Source organism: Protopterus annectens, chromosome 9.part0 (assembly GCF_019279795.1).
Source record: "Protopterus annectens isolate FY-2018-M chromosome 9.part0, PAN1.0, whole genome shotgun sequence".
Classification (NCBI taxonomy): Eukaryota; Metazoa; Chordata; order Ceratodontiformes; family Protopteridae; genus Protopterus; species Protopterus annectens.
The window spans coordinates 316,848,199-316,867,197 of NC_056743.1; the positions used below are offsets into that span (position 1 = coordinate 316,848,199).

The following is an 18,999-nucleotide window of genomic DNA, read 5'->3' on the forward strand; positions in this document are numbered from 1 at the left end:
TTACATCTAATAACTTGTACTTGCTTTTACACCTACTGTACTTTTGCTGATGCCATTTGTAGTTGTGTTACAGTTGTGAGGGACGCAAGTTGGTGGTAGTAGTTAAAAAATAATTAACCTAGCTGTAGTATTGAGCATTTCATAATGTGATTTTCAGGAATTAATCAGCATTTATTAGAATGCTTTATAAACATGTCTGCATTGATAAAAGGAGTTAATGATTTTTTCATTGTGTAAGGCAAAACCTGAAAGCAAAATAACCACATGCTTGGGGAAATTGAGATTTGCAGACTTATTACACTGTTAAGTAAAAGATATCCAAATGCAGAAAAAAAAGTTTCACTTGCTCTAGTAATATATACCTAGTGTGAATATACAATTAAACATTTTAAACTTCACAAATAGCATCCGAAGTTATATGTGGAATAGAGATTAAAAAAAAAGGAAGTAAGCAAAATGCTTTGCAGATGTTAACTTAAAAAAACAAAAAAGGAACAAGTCTTACTGAATAAGGATGGTCTTTAAAAATACAAAAAAAAAAACATTTTTAGGAAGTCATTTTGCATATCTGTCTCGATAGATTCCTAATTTAAGCCCAAATCTTTAATAGTTTTATAGGTGTTTATTAGGCTATCTATTCAAGGGCCTTTGAAGCCTAGCCATGCATCCTGAATCTCTGACAAATTCTGGTACCCTTGATAAATGTAAGCAGGAGCTTGGGAGATAAAACATTTGCAAGCAGGGTCCTGGGAGATGAACCATTTACTTGGCTGCATGTGTCCATTATAGACATAGGTGCCAACCCAGGGATGAATTTTCTGTTCCCAATCCAGTTGTCTAAGTTACTCTTGAATTGGGTTAGTGAGGAGCTCTGCTTCACATGGATGGGGAGCCTGTTCCAGAGAAGGGCTAGTATATGGGATGCATATCTGTCTCTCCAGCAGGTCCTATTTATATCACAGTCAAGATAAGGTTTAAGTCTTTAGAATGGGCAATTCTGGTGCTGTTTGTTACGGAGATGTGCAGATGGTCCATCAGAGAGGGGACTGGCAATGCTTTGTATGCCAGGCATAGATCTCATCTCCTCAACACCATGCAGGAGATATTGTATTAGGGATAGGGCCTTACTTATGCCCTGTATTCATTTAGTGAGGAACCTTTGTGGGTGTTCTAGTTGTTGGATATGCTGGTTAGTTATATACCAAAGGGGACATTGTACTCCAATGATAAGTCTGATGAATGCCAACTACAGTGGGTCAAATGACTTCCTAGGACCTAGATGCAATACTTTTGTTTATAAGTTGCACAACATAGAAGAATTTCCTTACTACTAGAGACGTGATGGTCAAAGGCTAGATTACTTTCTGTGTGTCCCAAAGTCCCTGACTACTGTCATCTCTTAAGGTTGTGTTGTCGGTATGATAGTTACCAAGGATGGATTGTTTCCTTTCCTGAAGGATACTGTTATGAATTTCTTGGCATTTAGTTTGTCAGTGGCTTTGGCATCTGTTTGTCTGTGTCAGCCCTTCCTGGAGAATATTTGTGTCGGTGACTGATTCAGTTGACTGGTCCTAATTTGTAATCATCTGCAAATTTAAGTCAGTCAGAGGATATTGACATTGACCTTGACTTCAGATAAGTAAATGCCGAAAAGGAGGGGTCCCAGGACCAATCTCTGAGGAACTCGTTTGTGACTGGCCTCTTGTAGAGGTGAACACCCAATGCTAACTTCCTGGGTCCTGTCTCTGAGTCAGCTGGCTAACCACCAGGTGGCATAAGGGTTTGTACCTAACCTCTTTAACTTTGTCAACAGTGCCTGAATGAGGTATTATGTCAAATGCCTTAGCCAGGTCTAGGTAAGGCGGTACGAACCATTGGCCCTCATCCATTGCCTTGGTGACGGTTGCAAAGTTGTTAACCAGATTAAGTAGGCCTGACCTGCCCTTAAAGAAACCAAATTGGGTTGAGTCCCCATGTCTGGAGTTTTCCCATGTCATTATTGATCATTTCCATGATAATTCTTTATAGGGCTTTGCATATGAGACTAGTTAAACTTGTAGATCTGTAATTTCCCGGGTCTGTAGATGGCCCACCTTTGTGCAGAGGGATGACTGATGTTCTTCGTGTTTCACTGTTGCAGTCATCACATTTGGGTTCTCCTGTTAGGGGTAGCCCTCAGTCGGCCTGAATACCAGAGGCTTAGTATTTCTAGGTCTGTTGCTGTTGCTCCAGGACTGACGTTAGGTCATCAGTGGAATAAAATCAGGCAGCCGACGCCATTACATCAGTCTTTCTTGCCAAGGAGCCTGAAGCAGAAGCAGTTTGCATGAGTGCCAGTCAGCCGCTGCCTGAGTTTTCATTTCTTAATTGTAGTTGAAGTCTTCTAAAGCTAAGTACCCCGTTGGGGATCTTTTTTCCTTGCTCTAACCGATGTCAGAAAAAGTTAACAATTGTCTCGCCTGTGGACAGCAAATACCACACCGAAACTTCCATTCTTACTGCGTTACCTGTTCAGGCCCAGACCACAACGTCCCCTGCTGTTGCTTTTGTTCTTTGTTCAACACCAGAACTATATGTCGTCGGGCCCTTATTGTAGCTAGATATTTTCGCTCTCATTCCTCAAATTCCAGTATGGCTTCAGTAAGCCATCTGACTACTGATCTTCCGAAAAAACATAAAGATAAAAACAGAGACTGCACAGGCCCAAAACTGCCGACAATGCTTCCATTAAGCTAGTCGTCAGTTCTCTGGTCCTCAGTGAGGTGTTTTCACAGCCCTGATGCCCACTTATGTGCATTTGCAGGCTGCTACCGAGACCCTTTTAGAGTCCGCTATGCAACGAGACTCTTCGCCAAAGGATTCTGTGTTTCTTTTACCTTGGATGGGTCCGGAGATGCTGAGCAGGCACTGGCTTCCGAGGAAGTACTTCACACTACCGATTCTCGAGACAGACCGGTGACTTCCTTTACCTCTTCAGTTCTTTCTAAAAAAACAAGTTTCTAAGTCCCAGGGTATGAACCACACCCAAAAAAAACGATGACCCAAGCTCAGGCACCTGCTTCCTTGCCTCAGTCTTAAATGCTTAAAATGGTGGAAGACCTTATTATGCTTATTAGGGGAAGCCAGGCTACCCCTTCCAAAAGAAAAAGACTTGTCCCCTGTAGTTTTATCTGAACAGGAGTCCGATGACTCTGATGCATTTGAATATGAAGATATGCAACCCCTCTCTGCTTATCAGGATTCTTATGCAGAGGAATCCATTCCTTCTGCTGCTGCACCAGAGGATTTTTTCATTAGGGGAAACACTACATACTTTAAGGGAGCCTTTCCAATGGGAATGTCAGGACTATCCTCAGTCAAAAAAGAGACTCTGGGAATACTTAAATCTACCACAGCACAGACCTTTGGCCATTCCTCTTGTCCTGGATGTTATGGATGATGATTTTATGGAATCCAGTCTGACTCCTGACACCCTTCTTCCTGTTCCCAGGAAACTGGACAGGTTTTACAGAGTCCCTGACTGTCACATATTTTTTTACAAAAATCCTACTGCTGACCCCAAAGTCATCTCTCAAGAACCTAAAGGAATCAAAGCAACTTCAGCTAAAAATCTCACCCCCACAGATAGGAATTCCCGAGCATTAGACAGATGGGGTAAAAAGTATACACCTCTGCTACTCTTGCTGCTAAACATTAAATTGTCAGTTCGACATGTTGAAATATCAGTAGCATACCATGGAACTCCTCAAACAAACAATATCTTCTTTTCCTGCTTGCGCTGAAAATAAAGAATTACAAGATTTGATGCATTGTGCAAGTCAAGCAACTAAGCACACCTTACAATGTGGTTTTGAAGCCCTAGAAGCATCTTGCAGGGCAGCAGTCACTGGTTCTGTCTTTAGAAGGCATGCTTGGCTTAAGGAACAGACCTTGTCAAATCCAAATTATTGGACGCATCTTTGAACAAAGACAACTTATTTGGCACCAAGGCAGAAGAGGTCTTAAAAAAGATGGAAGAAAAAGCTAAATCTATGCAGACAGTTAAGACGTCTTACAGGTCCAGCCACTGAGGTTCAGTAGGCATTGCCCCTCCAAGCACTGGTCCTTCCCTGCCTCCTCCAGGCCAGCTCAGCCTAGACCCAGGGGAAGCAGACCCCCCCCAGACAACAGCCCCAGGGAATGCAGAGATCTAAGCAATGGAGTGTAAAGCCACCCCCTTATGGTAAGAGCTCACAATGACTTTACACTTCCACCCCTTACCTCTGCCCACCTGCTTGTGCCCCTAGGAGGAAAACTCTCCTACCATGCAAACAACTGGGCCACCATTACCAATGACCGATAGGTCCTCAACATAGTGTCCCAGGGATACAGATTTCCACAGTCCGCCAGCCCCAAAAGGGTTCCCAGATCTTCCTCTACAGCAGTGGGCAGAGGCCAAAAAGCAAGTTCTTTCCCTGCTCTCCATGAGGGCAATACAGCATGTTCCTGCAGGACAGATAGGTCAAAGTTTCTACTCCAGACTCTTCCTGGTACCCAGAAAAGAGGGCACATGGCACTCCATCCCCTAATCCCCTAGCCATCCATTCTAAACACCTTTCTGGTGATACCAAAATTCAAAATGCTCACCCTCTAGCATCTTCTACCAGTGCTTTCCAAGGATGCTTGGTTAGCTACCCTAGGCCTAAGAGGCCTACCTACACATCCCAATCAGGGAATCATGCAGGAAATACCTATGTTTCAGGGCAGGATCACTGCACTTTCAGTTCTCTGCACTTCCCTTTGGCTTATCCACTGCTCCCAGAGTTTTCACAAAATGTCTGGCTCACGCCATTGCTTTTTGCAGACAAAGAAGTATTCAAATTTACCCATACTTAAGACGACTGCCTGATTCAGGCAGGCAGTCAGGAAAAGTTGCTACATCACCTGACATTTGTAAAGGACCTACTGACCTCCCTGGGGTAATACTGTCAGTGAAAAGAAATCAAAACTAGTCCCCACACAAAATATTGTATTCCTGGGAGCAGGCCTGGACACAGCATCCCAGATGGCATTCCTTACGCCAGAAAAACAAGCTTACCTGACAGGCTACTTCTCTCAACTAGCCACCAGAACCCAGTTATCCGCAAGGAAAATCCTACAAGCTCTAGGGTTCATGACCTCCTGCATTCTACTCATTCCATATGCCAGACTGCATATGAGGAAACTACAGTGGTACCTAAAAAGCCTTTGGTGTCAACACTTTCAAGACCTGGAAACTCTCATACTAATGATACCTTGTCTAAGGAAAGATTTTCTTTGTTGGGCAGCAACATGCAACCACAACAAGAGACTTCCCTTCTCACAACCCCAGGCCGACCAGACCCTCACCACAGATGCATCAGACTATGCCTGGGGTGCACACCTGGACGGCAGGTGCATTCAGGGCCATTGGAGCCCAAATCAAATACATCTACACATCAACCAAAAAGATGCCAGCTGTTCAGCACACCCTGACAGCTTTCCAACCCCTGCTCTCCCTGGGGCCTCTACTGATCAAAACAGACAACACCACAGTGATGTGGTATATCAACAAGCAGGGAGGGACTCACTGTTATCCTCTCTGCATGCTCGCCATGACCCTTTGGCACACGGCCTCAGTCATGCAACTTCACCTGCTAGCACAATTCCTGCCAGGCTCTCTAAACTCTCTGGCAGACAACTTAAGCAGAAGCCTGCTAGACCCACATGAGTGGCAGCTAAACCACAGAACCTTCACCCTTGTAAACTAGAAATGGGGTACCTCGAAGGTCGACCTCTTTGCCTCCCACTCCAATCAGCTCAGCAAATTCTGCACCAGGGAACCTCACAGCAAGGCTTGGAAAGTAGATTCTCTATCTTTCCAGTGGGTAAACCTCTCGGTCTATGCATTTCCCCCCCTACCACTCATTTCCAAGGGTACTGCTCAAAATAAGGGAGGAAAAACTGAGGGCAGTCTGATTGCCCCAGAATGGCCACGCCAGCACAGTTACCCACTGCTGCACAGCCTGTCATTCCTGCCACCATAGCACCTACCTCAGATCCCAACACTCCTGGCCCAGAGGAATGGAGAATTCATGCATCTCCAGTTGCAGACCCTCAGCCTGGCAGCTTAGCTTATTCCCTGACCTCTCCTCAAGCTGCCAGCCTAAGTAAACAAGTCCTAGATGTTATACATGAGGCCAGACACCCCAGCACTAGAAAATCCTATGCTGACAAGTGGAAAAGGTTAAGGGATCCAGGCTATGGGAGCTGTCATGGCACAGCCCTCCCTACCTCAAATCCTGGATTACCTGGCAGACCTACTACACAGGGGTCTATCCTTCTATTGAAATTCATGCCTCCGCCATCTCTGCTCATTACAGCACAGAGCCACCTCTCTTCTTACACCCACTCATCAAACCGTTCCTAAGAGGGTCTAACAACTTAAGGCCACCCAGAATAGCTCTTACCCCAGCTTAAACCGCATGGGAAACAGCCCCCAAAGGTGGGTTAGGACACATTCCACCAGGGCAACCTCCACCTCTGCAGCTTTTCTCAGAGGGTTTCCCACCAGGGACATCCTGGAGACTGCATCATGGACATCTGTTCATACCTTCACCAAGCATTACCACATGCCTGTCTTCTCCAAATCTAGGGCAGGCTTTGCCACAGCTGTGTTGCAGGGCATCCTAGCCAGCCCCCAATCTTCTTGACTGCCTCCACCCTTTTCAGCTTTGGGAATCAACCCAAATGTGATGACTGCAACAGTGAAACACGAAGAACATAGTACAGTTGTATACACTTATCATAAATGTAGATGTTTGAGTGTATTCATTGTTGCAGTCCTGTTTTCCCTCCCTTCATCCCCCGTGTGTCTCTCTCTCTCTCTCTCTTCCTCTCTCCTTACAGGGAATTTTTGGTATTTACTTCCTACTGGTGGTGTTCTTCCACCATAACTTAGCTCCCTATTTGGGGGCTCCTGACAGGGTAAGAAAAACTGATGTAATGGCGACGGCTGCCTGATTTTATACCACTGACAACCTGACGTCAGTCCTGGTGTGACAGTAACCAATGCAGAAATACTAAGCCTCTGGTATTCGGGCTGACTGAGGGCTACCCCTGGCAGGGTCACCCAAATGTGATGACTGAAACAGTGAATACACTCGAAATTCTACATTTATGGTAAGTATACACAAACTGTACTTTGCTGTTCTGCATTCATGAGGCATGAAGTCTGTTCGGAGGTACAGTTAAATAGCAATTCCAGAGGGCCTGATAGGTCATGTTTCATACTATTTAGGAGGCATTCTGGGATATTGTCTGGGCTTATTGATGCATTGTTCTTGGACTTGAAGCATTAAGAATCTGTTCCCTAGTGATAGCAGGCGGAATTATATTTGATGGTGTTTCCTGAGGGAGGGTTGAGGGGAGAGAGGGCTAAATTTGGAGCTGAATTTTTGTAGGTCAGTAGGTTTGCTTCATCCTTTGGCTCAGTATAGGTGTCTCCATTTACAGTGGTCTCTGCACACAGTTTTGTATTCCTTTTTGAGGTTTTAGACATAGCTAAGGAATGCCTTGTGGTTGTCCTTGGCTTTGGAGGCCAAATTTACATCAAATTAGGCTTTAGTAGACTTTAAGCCACAAGCCACTTCTGCACTCCTCCTGCCTACCTTGAAATGGGGAACTTTTAATGTTAAGTTGTCTATCTCGCCTTCGTTCTTGCTGGTTGGGTTCAGAGCCGATCCTTGGCTCCGACTCTGCCATCTTCAAAAGCTCAAGAGCTACTTACTGGCTCGAGGCCCCCCTATATCCCATGATGCCTGGCGCTAGATACCCAGATCTCATTTGCCGCTTCTGCTGCGAGGTTGCTTTTACTGGCTCAGGTAATATTTTTCAATTTTATTGTCTTGTATAAAACTATTTTATATTATAGTTGGTGTTTAATATAGTTAGTGTACTTTCAATAGTTGTAGTTAGCTATTTGTATTTAGTCTCCTTCCCTTGAAAACTCGTTTTCTTGTTGGAGAGTTTCCCCTCCCCCGTTTCTATTCTTAAAGGTAGCAGTTTTAGTTAGAAGCTAATCCTTGTTTCAATTTTTTATGTAATAGTTTCTTTGTTAGAAATTGTGGTAGATTAGTAGGTCTGATTACTTTTTCTTAGATAATAGAGTGTGTGTGTTGTTAAGGTGTGGTAACTTGTGTGAGTGTGTGTGTTTTAACTAGTTACCTATTTCCCTTTTTTTAGTTTTACTCTGTAAATTGATTTTTCCGTTTACAGGTATGTCTAAAGATACGAAAGTATCTGGATTCAAGAAGTGTGACTCATGCTGTCAGAAGATGTCACTGACAGATGGTCACACTTCTTGTGTCTACTGTTTGGGCGCCCTACACCTGCAGGACTCTTGTTCGGTGTGTCACTTCTTTAGTCCAAGAGTCTTGCAGGAGCGTAGGAATAAGCTAATCTTTAGGGGTTTGCTCAAACATGAAGGGTCACCGGCTAAGGTTCAGTCAGTGCAACCCTCTAAGCCAACAAAGCCACCGGCTCCCAGTTCAGAGCCGTCGGGTGTGGTGTCCGCTTCAACTTCGGCTCCGACTGGAACCAAAGTACCTATCTCCGAGTGAACACAAAAAAAAAAGGAAAAAGCGCACCAAAGTAACCGCACTTTATTAGATCTCCAAAGAAAGCCACAAATAATCCAACCAGATATAAACGCTTTAAAATCATACAATGCGTTTTCGTCCACTAAACAGTGAGACTTCATCAGACAATTGAATAAAACTTAATTAGTCTTTATATAGTGAGATTTAAAATCAACTGACCATTAAAAAACTTTTGCATTCTGGCTAAGCCAATAAACATAGTGGGGCTCATTAGAAAGACGAAATTTAAATAAAGTAGGAAGTGTTAAAACATTTTTTAAAAATTAAAAACTTTTAAACACAATTGATCATACTGTTCTGAAATAAATTAATAGTTTAATGATTTAATCACATAATAAATAAGTAAAATGTAATAAAAACTTCAGTGCATAGGTAAGATGAAATATGTGTGCTTAGATAATGTTGTTTTGATTAGGGACTGTGTTTGATGCAATGGCACCACCTGCTGTTCTTTGAGTTATTACATGTATAATTTATATTTTTCCTGCCCTTAGTTTCAGTACAGGGGATAAATAAATGCATTAATTTAGGCCAGGCTGTTTGGTGGCTTCTAATAAGATTTGCCACCATAGTTCTTTGAACTCAAGCCATTCTTCCCAGGGGCCGCCTCTCATTGCTTTGTTCACCTGCTCCAACACAAAAAAGGAAAATTTGGAATCTTTACAAACTTTTGTATGTTTGTATAAGGCGTTCGTTTCTTTTTTCTTGAGTATTTCATACAGGTGTTCATATATTCTTCTTTTCAATATCCTTTAGAATGTAGAATGAATTGCAGTTGGAGCACGAAGCCATATATACTACTCCCTGGGATTCACAATTGTGCTGTCCTGTGCTGTGTATATTCATGCCTCTAGCTTCTAGAAATATCTCTTTTTTGTTAGAGATATATAGGCACTTTTTACAGCATCCACATTGAAAAGTGCCATTATTAATGTTTCTTGTACCTGTCTTGTTGTTAGTGTCATTAATTTTGTTGTTTTCTAACAATTTTTTAATGCTGTGTGCATTCTTATAGACTGTTTTTGGAATCCTTTCCTTTATATTCGGAATATCCGAAAAGGTGATGAATTTCTCCCATTCTGTTTGGAATATTCTTCTTACCTTAGAATTAAATAAATTGAATTCTAGGACTAGGGCTGATTGGTATTCAGATTCTTCTTTTTTATTATTCTTGTTAGTTGTAGAGTGATTCCCAGGAGTGTCGGCTTTTGAAGTAGAATTTGTAGTATTGATCATACTACCCTTTATAGGTTTAAATTTTGTTAGTCTGTTTTCCTCAACCTCTTTTCTTATATCTTTAATGAAGTCGGGTGGGTATCCTCTTGCGCAAAACATGCCTTCCAAGGTGTTGCATTCAAAAAGAAAGTCTTCATCCCTGCTGGTCATGCGACACCCTCTAACAAATTGTCCCTTGACAATGTTCCTTTTACAATGTGGAGGGTGTGCGCTGTTGAAGTGTAAAAAGGAGTTGCAAAAGGTGCTTTTCCTAAAAACCTTGGTTTCCAGATCTCTGTTGTTTTCATTCTTGTACACTTCAATGTCCAGGTATTGCAACCTATCAGTTGATGTTGAATGCGTAAACCTCAAAAAGTTGTTGGTGGTGTTGATGTACTCAAGAAATTCATTTAATTTCTCATAGCCTCCTGTCCAGAAAATTGCAATATCATCCAGGTAGCGTCTGTATAGAGACCAGTATCTTTGATATTCTGAATTCAGGATGAAGTTGGACTCCCATCCTGCCAGTACAATGTTGGCGTAGGTGGGTGCGCATGCCGCACCCATTGCTACCCCTTTAAGTTGTTGGTAATATTCTCCATTAAATGTAATGAAATTGTACTTCAGTACTGTATCTGTAAGTTCTACTATAGCTACCTTTTCTGCATGAGTAAGGATCTTGTCCAGAAAAATCATTTCTTCAAATATTCTCATCCCCTCTAGGTGTGGAATGCAGGTGAAGAGGTCAACCACGTCTATTGTGACAAAAATAAGATTCTCCGTCAAAAGGTCCTTTGTAATATTTCTTAGTAGATCCCATGAATCTTTCAAGATGTGTTTGTTGTTGTTGCAAATATGTTTAGTCTTGAGATCCACGTATTTGGCCATGGGAAGTGTTTTAGAATTGTCAGCTGACACTATGGGTCTTAGTGGAGGGTCATAAACATTTTTATGCACCTTTGGTATGCCGAAAATTATTGGAATCTTAGGTTTCGGAACATACAAAAAATTGTACAGTTTGCTGTCTATAGTTCCCTCCGTGATCATATTGCCCAAGACCATGTCAATTCTTTGATAGGCCACATTCACCTCATTTATAGATACGCTTCTATATTTACTTTCCTCCCTGAGGATGCTGTTCATTTTACTTTCGTAGATAATATTGTCCATAATGACAGCTCCCCCTCCCTTGTCTGGCTTCATAATTCTGATTTGGGTGTTGTTTCTTAAGTCGTTCAAAGTTTCAAGTTCTTTTTCTGTGAGGTTATGTTGTTTATTGTATAGTTTGAACTCCTTTCTGATTTCATTTTCCAGAACTATGTCCAGATTCTTGATTTGAGGGTGAAGTGGGGGGTTGTAGGTGCTCCGCCTAGTTAGGGCAGAGTGTTGGTGTTCAGAATTCAATGTCAAAGGGGGGAGTATGGCTTGTAAATTGACCTTTCTGAGAAACAGCTTCATGTCTATAATGGTTTGTACCAAATCCCCTCGGGTACTGGGAATATATTTAAACCCTTTACTAAGTAGGTCAAAATGTGCTCTGTTGATAGCAATGTTACTGAAGTTGTATATTGAAAAGTTCTTGAGGGAATATGTGGTGCCTGTTTGTAGAATCTCATCCTCTATGTCTATAACAAGAGAGTCAAGATAATCTAATGTGGGGGTGTCAGTGGGGGTGGGGGTGTGGGTAGTATTAATTAATACCTCCCTCTCCCCCTTCTCCCTCCCCCCCTCCGAAAATTCTGGAAACCCTGTCGGTTTCTGTTTTGATAGTATTGTGAATCTTCATTCACTAGAGGTGGAAAGTCGATGTCATAATTACCCCTGTCTTGTTCCTCCCTCCAAGTACCTGTTTGATAGTTGTTTCCTCTCACTTTGCCCAGCCTGGTTCTAACATTGTGTTCGTTTTTCTTAGAGGGTGGTTGTGGATAACTAACATTGTTCTGATAGTCCTCTATATCCCTTTTGAGTTTATTTATTTTTCTCTGTTCTAACATTTTGCATTTCATATCAATGTCAGAACTTACACTGTAATATTTGTCCCTTTCTTGTTTAATCTCAAAAAACAGGTCATGTTTGATAAAATTATCTAACAGCAAAATTTCTTCTTCTAGTACCTCCAATGTCTTGTTATTCTCTTTGATAATAAGCCCAAGAATTTCAAGCCCACATTTATTAAAAATGTCAATTAATTCCTTGTAAAACACAGTACCGGCTTCTACATTATTGGGGTACTTCCATACCCTAAGCCCTTTTGGTACAATTTTGCGTTTAATACATTCTGTTAAATAACAGTTTTCAATACCCAGTGTTTTGTACTTGTGCATTAGTTTAGTTTATCTCCGAGTGAACTTCGGTTCCGACTGGAACCGAAGTACCTGTCTCCCACTCGGCCCCGAGTCTGGTGTCGGACCCATCAGGGAGTCGAAAACGCTCTAGGTCTCCATCCCTAGAGTCGATACACTCTGCTCCGGGGTCGCCTCTGTTACAGTCGGAGCGAAGTCACCGATCCCACTCTTCTTGGTCTTCTAGACTATCTGACCATGATTTGGAGAAAGTGGTGAGCAGGATCCTAAAATCGCAGGCCCTGGCTAAAATGTTATCCAGCCCCCCTCATCAGGGTTTGGCTCCACCTGTCTCTGCAGTAGTTCCTCCTTCGACTCATCCCTCGAGTTCGGAGCCGGAGCTTGCTGGGGCTCGGATCGTGGAACCGTCGGCGCCAATACCTACCCTTTCGGTTCCGTCGTCTGCTCTGATCTCATCCATGGTGCCGTCCTTGGAGGGATCTGGGCGCTGAGACTCCCTTGGCTCTGAGGGGGCGAGTGGCATTGGACCCTTGTCCGACCCCATTCTCCCTCTCGGAGCTTCTTGCTGGTGAGTTTGGCTCCTACATCGTCCTCAGAGCCGTCCCTCTCGGTGCTGGGAAGGATCCCTGTCTCTTCGGAGCCGGAACCTTCTCCAGTATTGGGAAGGGGGGCCTTCGAGTTCATGAGGAGTGTGCTGGTCTCTTGAGTCAGCCCCATGATCAGCCTCATCGGCTCCTCCCCCATGGTGCATGCGTCTGCCTCTGCCCCTCCTCCAGACCCCAAGCGTGGGGAGCAAGCACTCCAGGGCACCCCATTGGGTGTATCTTCCTCTTCTGAGGCCTCCCCTGATCATTCAGAGGAGCCCCCTTGAAAGAGAAAATGCAAGAGGAATCATGTTGACTCCCCTGAGTCTGTCACTTCAGATACCGACTTGGAGGATTCGGAAGGGTCCCAGAGATCCCCCTCTGAGGACGTCTCTTTCTCAGACATCCTTGAGATACTTAGGCAGAGGGGGAACTGGACTACCCTTAACCCTTCCGAGGATGAGTCTGTATTCCTGGATGCGTTTGGTTCCCAACCCTCCACCTCCTGGGTGTCTCCACCTTTCGATCCACTGATGTCTGTGGTGGCTCGGAAGGCGTGGTCAGCCCCAGACACAGTGGAACCAACCCCCCGAAGACCCACAAAATTTATTACTGCAGCTCAGGACAAGCAATTTCTGACTAAGGGTATTCCCGTTGATGCCATGGTGGTAGCAGCGGCCACAAAAAGGAGTTGGCTGAAACTTCTTCGTCTGTCCATCCCCCTAATAAGGAATCTAGGACGATTGACAGATATGGGAAGCGGATGTTTGCATCGGCGACCTTCTCCATGAGGTCGCTGAACTATTTGTGCCACTTTACCCGCCTTCTAAGGGATCTCCTTAAAGAGCTAGGAGATGCCCTTCAAGATCCATCAGCTGCGGGGGTGCAGGCTAAGGTTGCCTCCCAGCTGGCGACTTTTAATGCGGTAGTAAACTCCTCCATGCGGCTCATCTCTTACGCAGCCGATGGTGCGAGTAGGGCCACAGGCACAGGTGTGGCCTTGAGGAATCATGCCTGGATGCGGTTATGTAACTTTGCGGAACCCTTCAGGGCGTCTTTCACAAACACCCCCTTTGATGATTCTGCTCTTTTTGAACCACAGGTGAAGGATACCCTTACCAGGTGTGAGCAGGAAGGCAAGACTCTCTCTGCTGTGGGATTCCATTTTTCCACTCCTTCAAGACCGTATCCCAAGGGTCAGAAGAGTGGGAAGATGTGGTTCTGGAAACCCCATGGAGCCATGCCTGACACACGTGGAGAGTTCCCCTCCAGGGGCAGAGGAGAGAACAACAATAGATGCCGCCCTCGGGGCAGAGGGGATCCGCAAAATCAGGGCCAAAGAGAATTTTTCTCTGACAAGCACTTCCAGCATCCCAGAGGTGCTGCCCGGCTGTCCATCTTAGGAGGCAGTCAGGGGAAGATTATCGCTGTACCCTAAAGCCTGGCAAAGTATAACACAAGACAAATGGGTACTGTCTATCATATCCGAAGGCTACAAAATCCCTTTCTTTCGCACTCCCTATGTTCTCAACAAATCCCTTCCAGATGTTCCACCCAATCTAAGGGATCAAGCAGTTCTAGAAATTTCAAAACTGCTAAGAAAAAGATCCATCCAGCCAGTCCCGCCAGACCAGCAAGGATCCTGAATTTGCTCAAGGTTCGTTTTGGTACCAAAAAAGACAGGGGACTGGAGACCCATTCTGGATCTCAGCAAACTAAATAGGTCTGTTCAAAGAACGAAGTTCCGGATGGTCACGCTACAGTCCATTTTACCCTTCTGGGTCAGGACAATTGGATGTGCTCCATAGATCTTAAGGACGTGTACTACCATATCAAAATGGACAGATGCTCCAGAAGATTCCTCGGCTTCCGGCTGGGAGCCAGTCATTATCAGTTCAGAGCTCTGCCCTTTGGGCTCACCACAGGCCCCCAGGGTGTTCAAATGTTTGGCAGTAGTTTACCGCTCACCTGAGATGGCAAGGATTCTAGATATTTCCATATTTAGATGACTGGCTCCTCACTGCAACCACCAGGCATCACCTGCTGCGAGCCAGAGACTACACCATCCAAACTTGCTCCAAACTAGGCATCACAATAAATTTCCATAAGTCTGCATTGTTGCCTTGTCAATCTATTACCTTTATAGGCGCAAACTTAAATACAAAGGACATGTCAGCGAGACTTCCATTAGACAGAGTACTAGACATTCGCCAACATGTCCAAGTCTTATTAGGATGCAAAAAAATTCAGGCCAGATTCGTCCTAAAGACCTTGGGTCTCATGGCAGCGGCTATCATACTAGTACCCCTCGCTCGTTTTCCTATGAGGATTCTTCAGTGGATGCTGTTCACCCAATGGTCTTACCAGCAACTTCCAATGTCTCACAAAATAATGATCACACAGACATGCAAAAACCAACTTGCTTGGTGGATGGTTTCCCCATCAGTACCCCAGGGCAGACCATTTGTTCTTCCTCCTCCAGTGGCTACGGTGACCACGGATGCCTCCCTAATCGGGGGGGCATTTTCAGGGCAGAACAGTCCAAGGCACCTGGCAGCCTCATGAGTACCATCTGCATATCAATGTCTTGGAGATGAGGGCTGTGCTTTTGGCGTTGCAAGCTCTTCACAACTCTCTTCCTACCGGGACCATTGCAATTCAAACAGACAATATGTCGGTAGTGTGGTACATCAACAAGCAGGGCGGAACCAGGTCCTACCCCCTATGTCGAGAAGCACTCAGACTCTGGCAGTGGCCGATCTCTTCCCAACGGTTTCTGGGAGCAGCGCACATCCCTGGGAAGTCCAACGTTATAGCGGATAGGCTGAGCAGAGCAATTCTCATGCCTCACGAGTGGTCTCTCAGACAGTGGCGGACCAAATCTTCCGCAAATGGGGTCAGCCTTGATGCGACCTTTTTGCCACCCCCTTCAACAGCAAGTGCAACAATTTCTTCTCTCCTCCCTCTTCTTGGACACTCCCCCAGAGACGCTCTAGTTCACGATTGGCCTCAGGGACTTCTTTATGCATTCCCTCCATTCCCCCTGATTCCCAAATTGATACAGAAAGCTACCACATTGGGATGCAAGATGATCCTCATTGCCCCTTATTGGCCTCGACAAATTTGGTTCCCGTTCCTGCATCATTACCTTCTGGAGCAGCCCTGGACCCAGTTCCAGACCTCCTGATCCATCAATCGGGCGGGCTGCACCAATCCCTTCAATCTCTCCAGCTCACTGCTTGGTTGCTCCACTTCCGACCTTAGCCAGGCTTCTGAACATCTCCCACTCGGTGCGTGAAATCATCTTATCGCACAAGTCTATCACTAGAAAGACTTATGCTAGTAAGTGGAAACGTTTCTCTTTCTGGGCAAAGGCTAGGAATATAGATCCCTTTTCAGCCCCTGTGCACCATATTTTGGATTTTTTAATGGAATCTTTTCATGCTGGATCTTCTTCTGCCATGATTAGAGTTCAGTTAGCTGCAATTTCAAACTTTCATACAGGTCTATCGGATACTAGTATTATGTCCCATAAGCTTTGTAAAGCTTTTCTCAAAGGGACTACTTTACTCAGGCCCCCAGTGAGAGATCCCCCACCCCCGTGGGATCTAAATTTGATTTTAGCTTCCCTGATACTGCCCCCCTTTGAACCGGCAGCTTCTTGTTCCTTGAAGTTTCTCTCTTGGAAAACCCTTTTTCTGGTTGCAATTACTTCAGCCAGAAGAGTTTCTGAGCTTCAGGCTCTTTGTGTTCGCCCTCCTTATCTAGTTTTCCACAATGACAGAGTGTCTCTCAGGACTAATCCTTCCTTCCTTCCAAAGGTTTCTTCTGACAATAATTTGAATCCGTCTATTGATCTGCCTGTGTTTTTTCCAAATTATTCCAACAAGGCGGAATACAAATTGCATCAGTTGGATGTTCATAGACAGTTACGCTTTTACTTGCATAGAACTAAGCAAATAAGAAAATCAGGAAAAGGGGCAGAGAGAAGGAGAGAGACCCAAAATCTCACAGACCAGACAAACGTAAGAGGTCCCTGGACTTTCCTTCTCCTGCCAAAAGTTAGCCTAGGATCCATGACTTCCCTTGGCTTCTATCTCCGAGATTTTCCCGGAGCCGGAGGAGACGCGTTCTCCATCTAGAACCTCTGTTCCTCGACCCGCCTGGTCAGAGAGTCCGTGGCCTTGTCGAGATCCACGTGGAGCTTATTGGAAGTTGATATGGATAAAATGATGAGGTTCATTCATACTCCGATCCAGATGGGGGTTTTGCCAGGGCCCTCTCCCTCTGGAGGGGGGAGCTCGCTTCCTTTTTTCACACCGATTTCTCCTTCTCCGATCCGTCCACCGGGTTCGGAGTACTGTGATCCAAAGATGACCTTAGTCAGGGGGTCGATGCCACCAGCTGCCTGTTGAGTGTTGGATCAGAAGAAGCACAGCGGGAAACAATGCAGTAAACATGACAACTTTTCGCTTACATGTTTACTGCATTGTTTCCCGCTGTGCTTCTTTATTAGGACGGAAAGATTTATGATGCCATTGATGTTTCTGGTGATGGTTTCTCCTGTTTGCTGCCTCACTTACGGGTTTTTTTTATTCATTCATTTTTTAGTTTTATTGCTGCTTTACGCTATAGATCTTTTGCGTTGTATTAATTATTTTTGGCTTTCCTTTACTTCGCTGTATTACACTGCTCGGATGTGTCCCTGGTTTTTCTTACCTTGTCGATGACTTACTATTGTGTTTACTATTGCACTTGTGTCCCTGTTTTTTTCTTTCTTTGTCGATGACTTACTGCTGTTTATTGGTATTCCTTTTAGATCTACTTTGCTTCGCTGATAAATTAATCATTTTTATGTTTTAGAGGAGGGTTGTTTAAATATATTTTTTAGAGGAGGGAAGTTTTACTCTACTTTATTTCTCTACGTTACATTTGGTTATATTTTGGAAGATGACTGTTATGCCAGTTTTGATGTCACTGATTTTCAGTTTCACTACCTCACTCTGTCACTTTTCCTTACTGTCACTTTTTATTTAAATCTTTTTTTACGTTTGGAAATTATTTGTATGTCGTCCCGAGTGACTGGATACATATCTGCTTCAGTATTTTATTTAGCCTTTAGCTTCCTATTTGTTACTGATTAACCTACTTCTTCCTCTGATTGGCTTATTTTTACCTATTGACTATTTGTTGCTGAGAACTAAATGTGAACCTTGGATTGGTTTATTTTTACCCATTGAATTTACGTCTGAAGCTTGCTTCAACCACTCCCCTTATTTTCTGCCTTTTTCTTCATTGGCTGATTACCTCACTTTGCCTAAGCGTGATTGGTTTATATGGCTCCAGTTAATTATGGAAGAATTTTTTATGACTGTTTTGTTGATATTTAATCTGCACTGTTTGTACTTTTCATTATTAGTTTTCTGATGAAGTTCCAGGATGTTTATGGAATGAAAGCGCTAAAAACAATCAGCCCGTGTGTTGTCGCTTTCTTTTTGTCCAGCTGCCTTTGAAGTTTTTTAGTTTTATTAGTTTATTCTCTTCGTAATTTTATTTCGTCAGTTTTTTTGTGCCATATATGTATATATATATATATATATATGTGTGCGTGTCTGTGTGTGTGTGTATATATATATATATATATATATATGTGTGTGTGTATATATCTATCTATATCTATATATATATATATATATATATATATATGTAACAAATATGTCAGCCATTTTCCTAGACCTCTCAAAAGCATTTGATATGGTCTCCCACTCCATTCTACTAGACTCACTAACATCATTATCCTTCACCTCCTCTACTATGGCCTGGTTCAGAAGCTACTTGTCTGACAGGCAACAATCAGTCCAGTGGAAAGGAACTCTGTCTACACAACTTCCAGCCACCATAGGTGTCCCACAGGGCTCTACACTGGGCCCGCTGTTGTTCTCTATTTTCACAAATAACCTCAAATGCTCTACACAACATGCCACACTCATACAATATGCAGATAATTCAACTCTGATCTGCTCCGCCTCATCTCCCACCACCCTACGTACACTCACTCAAGATACCTTTATCTCAGTAGAAAAATGGATATCTGGGATCCAACTAATTCTAAATCCCAAAAAGACAAAACTGCTACTATTTAACCTAATAGATCAAAAACCCTCTCCTTTACCATAACCTCTAATGACGGCACCACCATCTCCCTTCTAACCACACCAAACTTCTGGGCATTGAAATAAA

General features: G+C 43.8%; 1 protein-coding gene across 1 annotated transcript in view; it reads left to right on the plus strand.

Annotated features, from left to right (window-relative positions):
* The window catches only part of ANKFY1 (ankyrin repeat and FYVE domain containing 1), a 1,799,901-nt gene that overhangs the window by 264,778 nt on the left and 1,516,124 nt on the right, over nt 1-18,999 (plus strand). The gene's annotated exons all lie outside the window — the stretch shown is intronic.